The sequence below is a fragment of the Cupressus sempervirens genome, chromosome 2 (genome assembly GCF_028749045.1).
Source record: "Cupressus sempervirens isolate cs-2001-9-10 chromosome 2, ASM2874904v1, whole genome shotgun sequence".
Lineage (NCBI taxonomy): Eukaryota > Viridiplantae > Streptophyta > Pinopsida > Cupressales > Cupressaceae > Cupressus > Cupressus sempervirens.
In genome coordinates this window covers 267,559,650-267,572,486 of record NC_143119.1, presented here as the reverse complement: position 1 = coordinate 267,572,486, position 12,837 = coordinate 267,559,650, and positions in this window count along the sequence as shown.

Below are 12,837 nucleotides of genomic sequence, written 5' to 3'. Positions count from 1 at the left end.
CTATCATGATAGAGTAATCTTTTGATCACTCCTAGCCAATCAATGGTAGTGGAGTTTACTTTGTGTACATTTGTACCCAACTAACCTCCCCTCATACATCTAGCTCATTGTCTCCAAATGTTGCACATAGCCTCTAGATCTCCTATTGTGTTGTAAACCACTTGCTCCTATGTATCAAAATTTGAAGAATCCTCCAAGATGATGAACATCTCCCCAGTTGATAGGTGAGATGCTTTCTATGCCACCTCTCCATGAGTGCTATTTATAAGCAAAGAATTACTGAAATATCGTACATGAAAACTATGTGCCATAATCATGTTGCATTGAGTATGGCATGATCTATTTGTGTCAAACTTGATTGCATCAACTATGTGTGCACGTGCATCTCTTGAGGCATCATCACATCTAAATCAAATTGCAATAAAATTAACCAATCTACTGGCTTTGAAATCTTTGATTGACCTATCTATCAACTAAATAATCTATTTATCCTAGTCCTTTGCATAATTTTACCAATTGCACATAATCCCCTAGTCAATTTTATCAATTGTGTAACATTATTCACCAAACGTGCATTTTCTTATTAGTTGCAAAAAATCTTGAGAAATTTGTGCAACTTCAATGGTTGCATAGAAAGCCTTATCAAATGTGTTATTTGTGACAATTCATGTGAGTTTACAATTGAACAAGTTTCAGTTTACAATTGAACATGTTTCTCTTGCAATTTCGTAGAATCAAAACAAATGATTGGGTATGCATACAATTGTGCAAGTCACAACTTCCTATTGTGCTTTACATTATGTAGCCTATGTACTTTATTAATGACACATTTACGACTACCTAAAGACTTAAGGGATGGATATATGTTGCTTGTGTGATCAAAGCAATTTTTTTGCCTCTAAAATGTTTGCAATCAACACTCTTTCCTCTGTGCTATGATGTCTTATGTGTTCTCCTTTGTTCTTTTTGCTTTCCTATCTTGCTCTTTCTAGATCACAATTTGGTGTTACTGTAGTTGGTAGTTTCCTATTTGTAAGCTTTCAGTCCCTTAGACCCAGTGTAACCCAGAGACTTGCACCGCCCTCCCAAACCTTGAAGTACCCATCCCCAAGACGTCCCCACACCAGATAATTGAGTACCCAAGCACCCCCACCTCCGTCATTCTACAACCATGTCGCTGCTAGGATGTGTACTTGAATTTCTATTTGAATTTTGATTTTTGAATGTTATTATTGGGTATGTAATACGTTACTATGTTGAATGTCAATGGTTCTAATTCATGTTGCAATTTTGCTATGTTCAAGTATTTTAATTTGGTATGTTCTAGTGAACTACTGAAACATCATTTCATAACTAACATTTCAAGTTCTATATATACTATACAATACCCCTCTCTGCCGTCGTCTCAAAAATAAGACCATTTTCCCTGCATCCTTGGAAACTCGCCCCGGTGTCCTATTGTCTCGTCATCCCAAAGTACCCTAGTACTAGTGTAACATTGCTTAGACCCTTTGGTGGTCTCTTGTTGGACATTAATAATTTTATCTTATCTTATGCGCACTCTCCAAAATTTTATGTGCAAATGACCTCGAAACCCTGACCATCCTCATATCAGCTCTACAACCATAACCCACCCCGTGTGAATATCATGTCTTACCACTAACCATGCGACACCTTTACACACCATTTTTGTTTTGCCCATTATATTCTTTCTAGCCTTGAACCTACTAACTATTCCTTTGTTTCTGTTGAGAGAGTACTTGCACAAATTGGAAAATTTCGTCCAATCTCTCAAGGATCATATCACCTCCAATACTGGGGCTTGCACTATCTTCTTTTAAGAAATGTGATAAACCACACTGTCTGCAAAAGGGAAACAATATACACACCTAAGCATGTTCTCACTTAACTAAATAAATATTAATTATTTTACCATTGATTCAATATTAATAAACAAATCTTTTTTTTCATTTATGTAATTTATTGACATTTTTTCTCCTGTAACTAAATAAATGTTTATTTATTTATCTTATTTCTGCCATTTTCACTTAATTAAATAGATGCTTCTATTTATTTGATTAATTGTTTATCCTCTTTTTTTTCTAATACTAACCATTCATCTTGTTCACATAGATCATAATCTAAATTCATACTCATGGAAAGTGTCACATATCTCTTCAGTCACCTTTTCCCTCTCCTCCACACATGTATAGGTTCATTAAGCTTAAAGAATGTTACCAAAAACTAATGCACCTATTCACCTCATTCCTTGTTCATTTAATTGCTTAAACTTATTCATTTACCCCTCTCCTCTTAATCTTAACATTTCATCTTTTAACCTCTTAGTCTAAACCCTAGGTTCTTTTGGAGGTTTTTACAAAAGAGGATTTTTACCTCTCAATTACCTAACCACCATTGTGATCATACTTACATGCTATCATTTTTTTTACTTGTTATCATTTTTCTTGCATCATCAATCATCCATATTTCATTTGTTTATGCCATCTTCTTCTAGCACTTAATGCTGAGAGAAAATTACTATTGCCTGCAAGATCTTGAAGGGCAATAGAACAATGGAGTCAAACTTATCAATGTTTGTGAAAGTATATTAGTTATTTTATGATCATGTGCTTGGCTTAGAGATTCATTGGCGTTGTTGATTTGACTATAGATATTAGGCTTATGATTGAGATATTTAGTGTTTCTAATAGGTTTGCATTTTGACATACATACATAGTACAATTACGGGTTGTCACTTATGGCAATATCAACTCCTTGAAATAGAATAATTACATAAATACTTGTTAATTGCCAAAATCACCACTCTAATTTTAAAGTAGGCCCACCTTTCAATAAAATTGCCCATCATATGCACAACAAAAAGGTAATGATTAGAGGTCCCTTTAAAATTTATAAAATGTATTTCACTTAAACCTACTAATAACTCCCACTGCATGCACACAAGCTACACTATAATGTACATTAGGGTGTACCAAAACTATTAGCATAAGAAACATTGGACATATACTCCAAACCATCGTCTATCTTAAAGTGTCATTTAAAGATTACTTAGAAGTTGCACATAAAATAATGTCCACTAGTTTACATTCTACATAGAAAATTGCCATAGGGAAGTTTAAACATACATAATTTGATTAAGTTGTATCTTTAGCCAACCTGATTCATTTTTTAAAAACTCCATACTAAGATATGTTTTATAACTCCTACACTTCATATTAAATGTGCCAAAAAAAAAGTGTTTCAATCTTTCCAACTACACTTTTTCTATTTCCAATATATATGCCATCAACATACTAGATAATAATAATTAAACATCAACAACATAAAAGAAAACAAAATAATCATAACCATTCTTAACACACTTCTATTATAATGCAAAAAAACAAAATATGTGATACCACAAGATGTAACTATCTCAAATCATACAAAGACAGAGTTAATCTTAACAAAAATAATGGATTGCAAAAATAAGTCTCACATAAATTTGTTCATCAAGGTCCCTTTCAAAAAAATTAATTTAACTTACAAATTATGTTCTAAATCAATTTTTAAAAAACAATAAAAGGCAAGACTTTATTAAAACTTAATTTTTTAATAGATTACAATATTTCAACAAATCTAACCCCTCACCTTGGGAGCAACCCTTTGTAACCAATATTTTCTTGTATCCCTCTAACTATCCATTTAATTCAAATTTATTTTATATATCCACTTATATCAAATAGGATTCCTTTTGTAAAATAAATCTTTTGAATTCTAAGTATTGCATCTATTCAAATTCATCATATCCTCTTGCATTGCCTCCATTAAGGGCTCACTCTTCTTCACAGAAAGAATTTCCTTCACAAACCTAGGCTCATTTTTTAGTACAAGATAATACAAAAAAAAATGATTAGTATAGTGGGATATACTTATTAACTAGTTTATTTTCACTTAGGATCTTCTCATAGGTGTAGTTATAAGAGGATCACATTCTTCTTTTTCTTCTATATTATGTATATATAAGCCTTATTTTTTCTTTACATCCCCCAATCTAATGTTAGAGCAATCGAGATTTGCTTGCAAACCCAACACCCACAAATGATAAAAATGTAAATTGCAAAATATCATGTGTGTGTGTGTGTTACAAATGTACAGATAAGCCTTACTTATTAAGGATAGAATGAAGGGGTTGTATTATGGAAACTGATGAGAAATGAGAGATCACTCACCAAAATCCAAAGGATGAAGGGGGGACAATACAAAAGGAGAATCAAGAGGGATCATTTCTTACAAATTAGATCCAAATAGTACCACTAATGAAGCTAGGTTAAGAGTAGGGGACCTCAACTTTGCAAGGTTTGGAACCTTTGTGTTGATTCTCATTGTAGGAAATAAATGAAGATAAATATGGAGATAAGTATATATTTGATCTAGAAAAGTAAGTACAAAGAATAAAGATAAAATGTGTGAACCCATGAGAACAAGTGATGTGAAGATGCTAAAAGATTGATTTTATGCTGACCAAAGCCTCAAAAGATCCTGATTTCTAGATTGGGAAATTACAAACCAACTAGGAAATTTGATCTAGGCAACTCTCTAATTTATGCCAGGAACAGATTGATCTGTACAATACATGTTGACTTTGACCTAAACCTAGGCTCAAATATGAAATAGGGTTTTAAAAAATTTGGTGATTAGCTTCCCATATCATCGCAAAAATTGACACTACAATAATATGGTACAATTCGACCTCAACTTGTATCTAACAGTGTTGGAACTTAAAATAAAATACAAACTTGAAAAGTGCTCTGGGTCCTAAAATCTACAATAAAAATTGTACCCCTGAAACTTGCAAGTCTACAAATGTGTGTGTGTGTGTGTGGGGGGGGGGGGGGGGGGGGGGTGGGTGGGTGGGTGGCTATATAGGGGTTTGCCTTACTCAACCCCTTATTTTGGTGATTTCCACCTCCACAATAGCCCTTAGGAAATGTATGTGTGTAGTTTTTGTGAGTGTAGAATATGGATCTAGAATGCAAGGAGCTATGTATATGCCAAGATCTAACCCTAGAGAGTGAAACCCTAGCATGAAAATGCAATCAATATGTGTTTGAATGCATGTAAAATGTGTACATATGAAGTTTAAAAACATAGATATGAAAATAACATGGGAATGGCACCAAGCACCCAAGAGCTCAAGTGTTATCCATATTCACAATTCCTTTGCAACTCATGTCTTGAATGCTTGAATTTAGATGTTGATACTTGATTAAAAGGGTTGAACTCTTTTTCTTTAATGAACAATTCCAAGGTTTGGTTTCTACCTTATGATTTCTCTATGTCAAATTGGGATGACCACCTAATTGTGCCTTCTTTTCCTTATTGCCAAAATGAAGCAAATGAGGGTATTTTTATAGTGATTTGGAGATTAAATCCCACAAGAGACAACTGGACTGAGTGGGAAAGTAATTTAATTTGATATGGGTCCGAGATCCCATGAAATCAAGGCCTCGACTACAAGTTGACCTTGGTCTTTACCCCAAGTACATACTGATCTTGACTTGTACCTCAGAAGGAACAATTGATGAGAAAACCTCTAGGATCTAAGTTGTGTAATTAGTTTAGAGATAAATAAATAGATAAAAAAAATATGTGATTCCACATGTAAACTTATAAATTTATTGGGTAATGTAAAACATACCCAAATCACATGTAGTAAATGAGAGATTGACCCATGATATTGGACTACCCAAAATGACTACTTTGAGTTTAAATCAAAGATTTGATCCAAAATACAAAAAAAAACCTTTTTCTTCTATAATCATGATTTTTTGATCAAATGTTCTTGGAATATTTGATTATGAAGTGAATTGGTCAAATAACCTTTGGTAAAAAAGACGAGCAAGCAATTTTGGGAGTGTAATTTTTAATTTATATGAAATTGAGAGTTAGTTAGATAGTTTCTAGATTTGATCGTGTGGTATTTTTTCAACATCAACATTTCGGATCACACTACATAATCTATCATCAAGCTACAAGAGAGAAAAAAAGGAAGAAAAATATTGCAGATCCAAAAAAATCTTCCTTCCTTTCTCTCTTACATCGTCATGATGGACCATGTAATGTGATCCAAAATGTTGAAGTGAAGAAAATACTAAATCAAACTTAGAAACTTTCTAACAAATTTTGATGGATTGTGGAAATATGACATCTTTAATTGAGAGTTAACCAAGAATATAGAACTTAACAATTAACTATAGAACGAGCTTCTAGTTATAGGGTGAGCTTCTCTATAACTTCTTGTGTGGTGCAATAGACCTTATATCACATGTCACATTTATTGACCCACAGTATGAATGAGATTCATTATAACATTTTTGAGTAATGTAAAATAAGATCCCATATCACACACCATGTCTACATCACAGATAAAACCTACAATATTCAACGACTTGAAACAAAAAAGAGAACTGAGGTTAAATAAGATTACTCAAGAAAACACTCAAATACACCTTTTCCCTTTCCCTCTCTTAATCACGACATTTTTAATTAAATTTGATCATGAAATGTTCAATCAAATTTCGATGAAATAATAAATTTGGTATAGAATCGACCCTCATGGTACTTGCTTGCCTCTCTCTGGTAAAAAAAATCAACAAGCCAAAAAGGTTGGTTTATCACATGCTTTTTAGTGGACAAACATTTGATAGTTTTTTTTAAATTAATACTTGTATACTTTCACACATTTTTGCATCTTATTAGCTAAAATTTTATATTATTCTATTGTTAACCTTTGACCTTTTCAATTCTTTTCTTAATATTTTAATGTAGCAATTATTACTTTTTATATTAAAGAAATCTATGAAAGGGGTTGGTCGTTAAGAGAAAAATAGTGGAAAACCCATTAACAATAGACAACCACCTACATAATAACCAACAAAATCACAACCCCAACATGTAATATCAAAAAACCATCACCACAAAACTTACTTGACTAGTTAAAGTACTTATCTAACCTAACACTAGTAATGTTCACAACAATATCTGTTATTAAGACTATAATATAAAGATCAATCCTAAAGCTACTAGCAAAGTTTTTAAAGCCAATTAAGGCCACATAGGGTCAGTCCAAAACTTTCACAGTTGCGTCATCCTAGCAAATTCAAAACACAAGAAACAAAACATGCAGTAAACAAAAGGCCTTATTTTATTGTCTTATCCTTCCCTAACCCGGAAACAAAAATCCTTGTCCAATCACCTACCAAAAATTCATAAAGTTTCTTGGAGTCTCCTCCTCCCAACGTCACATCTTCCTTTCATGTTGAAGACATTGTAGGGTAGTTATTGTCACATGGATAATCTTCACATAAAAAATTGTCAAAGTGTTGAAGCTCTCATACAGGGAAGTAAAATGGACTTGTAGGGAGTCAATATCTCCCTTGGCCTTCTCCATGGTACTCTCTAGATTTGAAAACCAACACACTTTCTCTTAGGCATCTTAGTATCCTAGACCTACAACAGATTGGGGTTAGACAAATCCCTTTCTTTGTCTTTTTTCATGGTACCCTCTAGAGAACTAGTTTTCATATGGAAGGTGGCATTTGTGGTAGGAGAAACATGGGGTAGGGAAAGTGAAGTAACAATGTTGATGGTAAAACTGGCCAACACATGGGTAGACTCAAGGGTTGACTCCTTCTTCACTTCATCCTCCTCCAATTCTGAGGTCTCATCTTCCACCTCATCCTCCTCAACATACTTATCCCTAATCACTTTCTCCTTCCTCATTGGTTTTTTATTCTTTTCACTCACCCCTAACCATAACTCCTCTTCTTATGTTTCCATTCACCTATTGGCAATTTGTATCTACCTCACCTTACTCTTATCCAATCTACCAAACCTCCTACAACCACCCTCATGATCATCTTTAGAATGCACTAAATCAACCTCCATAGTGTGTTCAATTTTTTGTTGTTTTACATTTACCTGGGTCCTATCCATATATTTTTTGTCTATTTTTTGAAGACCAAGAGGGAGTGGAAGACAAGGATGGCTGAGGAGTAGGGGTCATAGAGAGATTACCACCCACATCTCTTGGGGGATTAGGTGGGCCCTAGGCATTTTGCATGGAAATAAATTGATTATTATTAGTGTTGATGATCACCTGGTGTATTATCAATTCTTTGTTGCCTTTCTTTTTCTTGTCCCTAACATCCATCATCATAATTTGTAAATCATGCAATAGGACAAAGGGGATATAGATTTCATCATGATACCTAAAATTATTAAGTAAAGGGAAGTGGTTGTAGTAGGAAACACCAGATCTATTCTCAAGAGTAAGGTACTTCATTATTAGAAGACATACCTCATCCAAAAAATATGATAGATCCTCCTCATTAAATCCACTTATGTGCTTAACTGAGGCTTCATCCTTCTTAGAAAAATTGTTGAGGCTAGTATCATTTGAAACCTTGGTCACCTTCTTCTATTTTCTGCCCTCCGTGGATAAACCAATAGCCATTGAAAAAATTTCCTCATCAAATTGGAAATTAATTCCATTGATAGTCACCCTCTTGATGTTTTAAGAATTTACAAACTAGGTAGAGTTTTCATCATGTCCCTCTATCGCCTCCATGAAAGGGAGCATGTTGCCTTCCTTAATTGCTATCTATGCATAGGGATTTTTTTGCATATAGTCCTCAATTTTAGGAGGTTGTACCCTCACCATGTTACCAACCATCTCTGCCTCTTTCTCAAACCCTTTCAAATACCCCAAATTGACAGAATTTAGAATACCCTTTCTCCAAGAACTCTTATTGAGATAGCTAATCACAGACAACTTAAAAATGCAAATATTAGTGATAAATAAATGTTTTGAGTTTCCATAATTATTACTAGGAAAGGTAATAAATTTACTATCCAGACACCAACAAGGTGACACATGTGGGAAGTTGTCCTCACAATCAATTTTGATTCCAACTCTTCTCTAAGAGATGTGATCGCTAGTATGTCCCAAGATCTTGGTAGAATGGAAATAAATATTTAAAATCTTTCCCCTTTTGACAAAATTGCTTGAATCATTTTTGTAAGCCTTATAGATTGAATCATTAAGGAACCTTACATAATACGAAAAACCACTTTAACATTTGTCATCTGATGCCTTCTTTTCATGATAGTGATTAAACTTGAATTTGAATTCACAAAAGTTCCCAACTTAAAGAATTTATCACTACCTTTAAAATCCAATAGAGTTTTCAGCTCAACCAGGTAACCATAATTTCCCATGTATGATATTCTGTTCCATTTCCATAAGTGATTGAGTATGCACTAGTAGAGAAACTATTTTCCTCTAGCATTTAAATCCTTGAACCTGCAAGCCTAGGTAAGCCAACGAGTCTACCGAAACATTACCCTCTCTATAAATGTGTTGTATTGTGTGTCTCTTCAAGCCAACGAGGAACATCCACATGTCACCAAGAATATTAGAAATTAACCACCATGGCTCCATACTTCCTTTAACATTTTCCACAATAACTATAAAGCCACCTTCTATACATAGGTACATAGGTGCTTCCATCCCAAATTGGCAACTAACTTCACACTATAATACAATGCTAAGGCTTCCACCATGCTATTAGAAGTGGATCAAAAGTTCCATACATAAGTAATTAGTGAACAACCAACATTGTTTCTGACCACACCCCTGTCTGTAGCACAACCACTTCTTGCAACACCATCAAATTTTAGCTTTAGCATGGGAGGGGGAACCCATTTAGTATTCATTTGAATTAAAGATATGAAATTGTCAAACACCTTAATGGCTAGAGATCCAAGATAAAGCAATCTTCTAGTCACCAATAGAAGGGGGGTTAGGGGGATTTTTCCACTTACAACAAGTTGAGTTCTCCTTTAAGAGATTAATTATGATAAACTAAAGATTTGGATGTTCCCCTCCTTCTAGATTTCCCAATAGATATGGGGTGGGACCATTTTCTAGAGTAATCTGATAAGGAGTGGAGGAAAGAGCAATCCCAATTTAGAATAAATTGTTGTAAATTATTCAAAAAAACTATGAGAGAGAGAGAGAGATACTTTTTGGAGGACCATAATCTAAACATCTCTAGAAAATGGACAAAACATTTTTAAAATGGTTAATATATTCTCCCTTCGCCTTGCACAGGTAACATCGATTTGGGATTTGAAATCCCCTTTCATTAAGTTGTCAATAGTAACAATCTCCCATGTAAGGTACTTCACCAAAAGAATTTGATTTTAGAGATCAACTTGCCATTACAAACATTCTTCCAATACTTGTTTATGTGCAACTAGAATGGACTTTGAAGATTCTGCTAAAGGATTTAATTAATATTTATCTTCAACACAAAGTTCAATGATGGATCTTCTAGAAACTCTAATTTTTTTAAAGCTCAAAACCTTTTTTAAAATGTCACATTTGAAAAAAATATAAAACAATAGTTTAGCATTTTTAACTTAACTTTTACAAAAATTAATGTGAAATAGAGTTAAGGTTGGAGATGAAGAAGAGGATGCATAGAAATTAGATCCTACCTCATTTTTTGTACAAGCCAAGGAGGGAAATAATGGAGGATGTGTTAAGTCCTACCTCAATTTCACCTAAGTGGAAGAGAGAATTGAATTACATGTGTTTGTGAAGTGTTCCAAATTCAAATGTGCAATGCAAACACTTTGAAAGGAGAGTTAAACAATTGCTAAATTGAAGTGATTTCAGTTTAGGATAGTACATGGGATAGATGGTAGGATCCAAAATTTTGTTGTTCCTCTAACTATGAAACAAGTTTATGAATCTATGAGTATGTTTTGAGTTACATGGCGAGTCTTCATGCGGTGAAACTAAAGTCTAAATGACCTCTATGTTAGCTTTAATGTAGTCTTGCACTAACTAGGTTAAACACTAACTAGTATGCTTATACCTCTTTTTACACTAACATCCAACTTATTACCCTTCCATGTGAATTTTCCTCCTTTATTGATCATGACATGTTTTAAAAATGTATGAGAACTATTCCACGTCATGATCAATCACCTATAATTTGTCTTAATATTAAATAGGTCTAATAGGGAAATGGAACCAAGTAGAAATTAGCCCATGATGTTCTTAAACTATCAAATAGTATAGCCCTATTAACACCACTACTTCTAGCCCCAAAATGAAACATAAATCCTTTTCTTTTTTTGGATTATCCTGACAATTTCAATCCCCATTCATATTTTTGCAAAGAAAATATTTTTGCTTTAATTTAGGAATCCTCCCTTGACCTTTTTAAATATGGATTCAATTTACTGCATCAGGAATTGTCTTGGTTCCTTCCTAGAGTTTGAAAACCCTAAGTCTGAGCATGAAGGTTGTAAAGTTCTACTCCTTATCAACCCTCATTTCAAGTTATCAAAGTTGACTATAAAAAAGGATAATGCAAGATTCCACATTTTTCCAAAACTCTTCTTTAGTGATATTGAAGATAATAGGGTAACATTACTAGAGGATTTCACCTTCGTTGAAAGAGTCCTATACTCCCATAACTTAATCCCCTTGGAAGCTACTTCATCCACCATCTTACCTATGATCAAATTTCTCCAAATTGAAGGGTTTTTATTCAACCATAACCCTATCACATCTCTTGGTGCTATTCACAATGCCCCTACCCCCCCCACCCCTCTGCCTCCCCCCGTCATCCTCCCATCTCCCTCCCCTTCTCAAGATTCTCTAGTGATTCGATCAATTATCATTTCTCACCCAGAGGGTTATGCTTCCTCTCCCCCCCCCCCTTCATTGACCTCAATAGCTATGAGGAAAATATGACCTCGATTCCCCAATAACAGACTCTTTTGTTTGGTTTATCCCTCTTAGACATAGAACATGCAGTTCCCTCTCTCCCAATCAATCCCCCCAGGTTCCCCCTCCCCTAAAGATTAATGAATTAGATACAACCACCAAATAGGAGGCCAAAAACATCATGAAATATTTACGGACAAGACTTTTTCAACTCAATGACTTAACAAGGGAATTCATATATACCCATAACTTCTTGGATGGAAGGATCTTGAATCTCACATCTTTGTTGCCCAATCTACATTATTCCCTCCCTCTCTTGAGCACAATGTTAAAGAATTTTTTTTTATGGAACTTGAATCAGTCTCCAATATGCTTGGCATTAATCAGATGGTTGATTATTTGAAAGTTTTGTACTCCCCTTAACTAAACTCCATCCACATTTTTTATCATCTTGAAGTAGATTCACCATCTAGCTCAAACTTGGTATTGGAGTATATGGAATTATATGTTGTGTGCCCTTCTCCTTGCCTTGGTATAGCTGGAAACCTTCATGGGAAAAAAAAAACTCCTAACTAAAAGAAAATTTCTAAGAAAAAGAGGCATAAAATCTAAGTCATATTTAAGAAAACATGATGGTAAGGCAGGAAATCAACCCAAACTCACCTCAACCTTTCAAAATGGGAAGGGACTATTTCATCGTAGAATATCAAGGGCTGCAATGCCCCCTCCAAGCAACACTTTCTTAAAAATTGCTTTAAACTCTAGCCTCAAGCATTATCCTTATCCAAGAAACCAAACTACAAGTTGAAGAACTTTCCACACTTGATAGGAAAATAGATAGTTGAAAGGTATGTGGTCATCATGTCCTCTCATCCTTTGGGAGCATTGTGTTTTTATGGAACCCCAATCGATTAACTTCATTTTTATTGAAAGTAACCCAAATTAGATGAGTGGTTGGGTTAAAATATTATCATCACCCTTGTTCTTTCTCTTGCTCAACATCTATGGTCCCATAACGTCCTTTGGGA